A 6,499-nucleotide genomic window follows, 5' to 3' on the forward strand; every position below is an offset into this window, starting at 1 on the left:
GATCACTGATGATAACTAAACTATTCATGAAAAGTTGTTAACTGAATGACTGTGTGACATTTGGTGGAAGATTGTATTGTAGCTCAGGAAAAAATTATTCCTTTTGCTGCACCTGCAACCCTGCCCAGGAGGAATGTACATCCTTGTCCCAGAAGCAAAGGGCTGGGTGACTTGCTTTGGCTTGCTGGCACGTGAGTAGATGTGGATGTGCCTGTCCAAGCTAAGAGCCAAACACACATGCTGCTTTGGACTCACTCTGTGTGCTCTTACTGCTCAGAGCCATGCGTCCCGGAGAGTGTTACACCTTTAGCCTGGAAATCCAGGAGAATCAGATCTCTGCTCTACCCACCTGCGGCCTGCAGTAGAACTGCCACAGCCCACCGGCAAGCTCAGGGGTTAGAAATAAAGAAGCGCTGGCTGTTTCACACCTCCTCACACGCAAAGGAGCCTCAGTAAGCCTAATGGCTGACTTCTCATAAAAACTGTGGCGGCAGGATGACATACTCAAAGTGGAAAGAAAGAAATCTCTCAGTGACGAATTCCACATCCAGCAGATCCATTTTCAAAGGAGAAATTCAGGCATGTTATAATTTTAAAAAGGAAAGGTGACCTTATCTGACAGATTTGTCGCTAGCTGACCTTCTCCACAAGAAATCCTAAAGGGAATAAGTCATGTCGAAATGGAAGGAAACTACATAGATACTCAAATCCACACTAAGAAATAAAAGGCCTTGTTAAAGTAACAACATAGGTAAAACTAAAAAGCGGTATAAATGTCCTTTTGTTTGTAACTTCTTTCTTTTTTTTCCTTTTTTTTTTTTAAAAAAAAAAAAAAAAGGAATCTTGCTCTGTTGCCCAGGCTGGAGTGCAGTGGTGTGATCCTCTGCCTCCTGGGTTCAAGTGATTCTCCTGCCTCAGCCTCCCAAGTAGCTGGGATTACAGGTGCACACCAGTGAGCCCAGCTAGTTTTTGTATTTTTAGTAGAGACAGGGTTTCACCATGTTAAACAGGCTGACTTTGAACTCCTGACCTCAGGTGATCCACCTGCCCCAGCCTCCAAAAGTGCTGGGATTATAGGCATGAGCCACTGTGCCCACGTAAAATGCTGAAGAGAACTTTAAAACGTCTCTCTTCTTCTCTATCTGATTTGAAAGACCACTACATAAAGCAATAATTATAAATCTTGAGTAACGGGCACACAATGTATAAAGGTGTAATCTGTAACAATAGCAGCATGAAAGTGGGAAGGAGGACCAGAGATCATAGAAGTAAGGTTTTTGTATATCCGTGAAATGAATTTGGTGTTAACTCAGACTTGACTGTCATACACTGAGATGCTTCTTAATGGCAGAAGCAGGAAGGATAGAGCACCAGAGATTCTGGTCTTCGTGGTCTGTGCTGATGTCTCAGTTGTATTCATTTCCTGTTGCCATTGTAACAAATTACCATAAACCTAATGGTTTAAAATAACGCAGATTTAGGATTTTGCAGCTCTGAAGGTCAGAAGTTCAAAATTAGCTCCAGTGAACTAAAATCAAAGTGTTGGCAGGCTAGATTACTTCTGGAAGATAGAGACGAAAATCCGTGTTCTTGCTTTTCTCAGTTTTTAGAGGTCATCTGCTTTCCTTGACTCAGACCTCACATGACTCTGATCTCTGCTTCCATCTTCACATCTTCTCTGGCTCTTAACTGCCTGCCTCCCTCTTATAAGGACCCTTGTGATTTCAGTTAGTACCCACCATGTGATCAGGATAACTTCCCCATCGTAAGATCCTTACCGGAAACACAGCTGCAAAGTCCTTTTTACCACATATGGTAATTGTGTTCATCCATTTGTGCTGTTACAACAAACTATCATCAGCTGGGTGCTTGTAAAAAATAAAATTTCAGCCAGGCAAGTGGCTCATGCCTGTAATCCCGACACTTTGGGAGGCTGAGGTGGGCGAATCATTTGAGGCCAGGAGTTTGCGAGCAGCTTGGCTATCATGGCAAAATCCCGTCTCTACTAAAAGTACAAAAATTAGCCAGGCATAGTGGCATGTACCTATAGTTCCAGCTACTCAGGAGGCTGAGGCAGGAGAATTACCTGAATCTGGGTGGAGGGGTGCTGGGTGGAGGGGTGCTGGGTGCTGGTAGAGGTTGCAGTGAGCCAAGATGGTGCCACTGCTTTCCAGGCTGGATGACAGAGCAAGACTGTCTTATACACACACACACACACACACACACACACACACACACACTCCCTCTGTCTCTCTCTCTCTACCTCTCTCTCTCTCTCTCATTTCTTACAGTTCTGGAAGCTAAGCAGTCCAACATCAAGGTACCTGAAGATTTGGTGTCTGCTCAGGACCCACGTGTTGGTTCATGGGCTGTGCCTTCTCCTGCATCTTCACGTGGTGGAAGGAGCAAGGCAGCTCTCTGGGGCCTCTCTGACAATGCCACAAATCCCACTGGTGAGGAAAGAGTCTGCCCGAATTACCTTCCAAAGCCCCCACCTCCTGATACCATGACACTGGTGATTAGGTTTTCAAACTACAATTTTTTGGGGTAATACAACTATTTAGACCACAGCAGTAGCATATTCATAGGCTCCAGGGACGAGAAAGAGGACATCTTCAGGGACCACACCCGACGCCCGTTGGATACTGAGGTGCAATCAGGATTTAGAATGACCCAGGCACCGACCGAGGCTGCCCCGGCGGAGGCTGCACAGCGCGGGCTGGCGCAGCCACGGTGAGGATCAGCTTCCAGCCCGCCGTGGCCGGCATCGAGAGCAACAAGGCCCCGGCCACCGAGATCGCGCTGACGCCGGCCAGGAGCAGCCCCCGCAACGTCGCTCCAAGCGGGGCGGCTCGGTGGGCGGCGGGTGCTACCTGGCCATGGGCGCGGTCGTTCTGCTCAGGGGCCTGGGGTTCGCCTCCGTCTACATCTGCAGACACTTCTTCCTTGCGCGGCCGGCCCCAGGGAACGTCTTCCGCTGCCCCGTGCTGTCTGGGGACTCCCCGTCCTCCCAGACCCGGGCCCAGGTGGAGCTGGAAGAGGACGTGAACATCGACCTCAGTGAGAAGCACGAGCGCGTCCGTGTGCCCGTGTCCCAGTTTGGTGGCGGTGACCCTGCAGACATCATCCGTGATTTCCGGCGGGGTCTGACCGCCGACCACCGCGTCTCCCCGGACGAGTGCTGCCCCCTCGCACCTCCTGGGAGCTCCCCATGAAGGCGAAGACAGGGACCTACCGCCCGCACACGGGCATCACCCAGGAGGAGATGGTGGTCACGGGGCACGTCAGTGACAAGGAGGCCCTGGGGTCCTTCGTCGACCACCTGTGCAGCGGGAAAGACACCCACCGGCTCCGGCGCCGGGCGACGCGGGGGCGGATCGACAAGCGTGGGGCCAAGAACTGCGACGCCATCCGCCACTTCGGGAACACCTTCGTGGGAGAAACGCTCATCTGTGGCGTGCTGTGAGGCCCTCCGCCCCCAGGCCCCCGGCCGTCTCCTCCCCTTCTCTCCAGCCGCTCTCTCCTCCTTCCCACTGCTTAGCTTGTACTTTGGACGTGTATCTACAGAGGTGACATGTCTCTCTGTTCCTCCCCAACCCTGCCCACCTCCCTGTACCAGAGCGTGATCTCTCTGGGACCCCATCTCTGCTGCCCCGCCCCGGGTGTGGTGGAGGGAGAGGGGACACCACAGAATGCTTTCTGTGTCCCACTGCCTTGAAGCCGGACCTGCCAAAGCCTGGGCCCACAGCCACTGTGGGAGCCCCAGGAGAAGGATGGGTTGGGGGAACTGGGTATGTGAGCCCTGGGCAAGGGGATAAGGTTGGGGGGCTGGCACAGGCTTCAGAAGTATCTGCACAATTAGAAAAGTCCCCAAAAACTTTTTCCTTGGAGGGTACACTTCCTTCACTGTCCCTACTGCTAGGCCTGGGGCTTGAGCTGAGGATGGAATGATGTGCCCAGGGACGGACCCACCAGAGCACAAGGGAAGGTGGTTGCCTGGGGACGTCCCCAGGACTCCCCTCAGTGCCTTCAGCCCACCGGCAGGACCTGGAGTCTGGGGAGTAGGGATGAGCCCGTCAAGCACAATTGTTCTCTGAGTGCAACCAAAGCAAGGAGCTGGGGCCCCCAGCCCTGGCCCCCAGGAGCACAAGCGGAGTCCCCACAGCCAAGGCAGTGGGGTGGGCAGGCAGGGTCACCGCTCAGTCCTGTCCACGGGCTATGAGCCGTGGGTTCTGCTGAGTCGGTGGAGCTCACTGCTTTCTCCCAGCTTGGAGCCATTTTGAAAGCTAAGGCGGAGGGAAAGGAAGGGCCACCTGGTACTTGTCCACCCTGCCTCCTCTGTTCTGAAACTCCATCTCCCTCAGCTCGGGGGAATGAACGTTTTTCCTTTTCCTTCTCACTTTTGCATGTTTTTACTGATCATTCAACATGCTAACCATTCTCAGCCCTGAGCCTTGGAGAGAAGGGCGGCGAGCCTTCGGTCAGTCTTTGGGGATGAAACTCTTACATGCTTTGTATATTTTCTCAATTAGATCTCTTTTCAGAAGTGTCTGCAGAACAATAAAAATCTTTTACTTCTGAAAAAAAAGAAAGAAAGAAAGAAAAAGAAAAAAAGAATGTCCCAGCAGAGTCTGGGATGCTCAAACCTAACAGATTCTTCAAGGCTCCAGGGACTTCATAAGCCTGACCACACCCACTCCAGACTTCCAGAATCAGGATCTCTGGGGGTGCTGCCTGGGATTGTCACTTTGTAAAGTTCTCTCACATGATTCTTCTGTGCCAAGGGCTGTAAACCCTCTCAGAGAAACCATCAGCAGTCTGTTCGGCCCAACGCACCACAAAGTCCCCTGAGAAGTTTCGAGAATCCCTGGACACTTGGTGACATTCAGAAGCCAGGGTTCCAGACAGACCTGCACCTCGTCCTTCAGGCGTATCTTCTTGGCAGAACTTCTCAGGTAATTCTGATGCCCATGAAGGTTGATCAGTTGCCCTGTGCAGCGCAGCGCTGGCCTGCAGGTGGATCTAAGCAGCCCCAGCAGACCAGCCTGTTATATGGAGAGTGAGGCATGTGGCCAAAGAGACAGCACGCATGTAAAAGCTTTGCTTTGGAGTGAGCTCTTAAAGGATATTATTTCTTTCAGAGCCAGACTCAAGACACCTGGCAGGGAACCGTTTGAAGATCAGCATATACTTGACCCTTGGGAAAAGATACGGAACCTCCAAAGATGGAGATGTGTCTGCAGGACTTAATTGTTGAAGAATCACTAAGATTCTCTCTAATCTATTTCAAAATAATATCGGCTAGTGTTGCTGTAATTGATGCTACTAGAGGAAAAGTTACATGAAAGGGAATATATCTTAGCATGACAAAAATGCAAAATTAAGTGCAAAGTTAGTTCCTTTTTTTTTTTTTTTAATGGAGTCTTGCTCTGTCTGCAGGCTGGAGTGCAGTGGCACAAGCTCAGCTCACTGCAACCTCTGTCTCCTAAGTTCAAGCGATTCCCCTGCGTCAGCCTCCTGAGAGATAGGACCCCAGGCACATGACATCACACCTGGCTAATTTTTTGTATTTCAGTAGAGACGGAGTTTCATCATGGCCAAGATGATCTTGATCTCCTGACCTCATGTTCCCCCACCTCGGCCTCCCAAAGTGCTGGGATTACAAGAATGAGCCATCACGCCCAGCCAGTTCCATGTTAAAAAATCAGAATCACAGTAAAAAAAAAAATGTAAAACTTATTTTAAAAATTAAAGATAAAAAAAACTCCGAAGACATCTTGTAAAATAGGTAACCTGCCTCATAAAGCTATGTGGTAGCTTCTCAAGCTTCTCTTATTCTATCTGAAGTTGGCAACATGGCTCCTTGGCCAGTGTACTCATATTGAGGTATAGTGAAGACCAATGAGGGATATACAAGTTAACCATTCAGATTATTACAAGCAAAGGGCAAACAATGTGTCTGTCATTTAAAAAGTTAGAATTTACCGAGATAAACAGGGAAAACTATATTTTAAAGATCATCTGCTTATTTCCACATTTTTGAGTTGGGTATGTGAAATGTACAATTAATTATCATCACAAAAAGTTGACTAAGACACTCAAAACTGAAAATCCTAAAATATCTAGAGAAAAAAAATGAAACTAACATGGTTCTTAAGTCACAAACGTTAAGCAAACACTCACAGAACTGTCTCTTGCAGCCTGGCATATCAGCCATGTCTAAACACCACTGAACTTGATTCTCACTTTTCCTGGAGGCGAGTAGCAGCATACGACCGTCTCGACTACATTTCTGACCTGTAAATCTTCAAAGCAACAGTGCTCTACTACAAAAGGAAAAAAGACCAAGACCACAAGTAATCCATCTTCAAATTGTCACTCTAATCCCTTCTCTGAGTGTCAGATTAAAGGTTGCTGCTGTCTGGAGGTCTGTGGCTTCAAATTAGGGATGAGATCACCAAAAAAGCTTAAATTCAAACTTTAGATTTCTGGCTTCACT

General features: G+C 49.1%; 2 pseudogenes; both read left to right on the top strand.

Moving 5' to 3' along the window:
• The first annotated feature begins 2,864 nt into the window (after nt 1-2,864).
• Nucleotides 2,865-3,466, top strand: LOC120366368 (integral membrane protein 2C pseudogene; annotated as a pseudogene).
• Nucleotides 3,467-3,508: 42 nt separating this feature from the next.
• LOC104652913 (uncharacterized) lies at nt 3,509-5,063 on the top strand (annotated as a pseudogene).
• The last annotated feature ends 1,436 nt before the right edge of the window (nt 5,064-6,499 follow it).

Source organism: Saimiri boliviensis, chromosome 2, assembly GCF_048565385.1.
Source record: "Saimiri boliviensis isolate mSaiBol1 chromosome 2, mSaiBol1.pri, whole genome shotgun sequence".
Classification (NCBI taxonomy): domain Eukaryota; kingdom Metazoa; phylum Chordata; class Mammalia; order Primates; family Cebidae; genus Saimiri; species Saimiri boliviensis.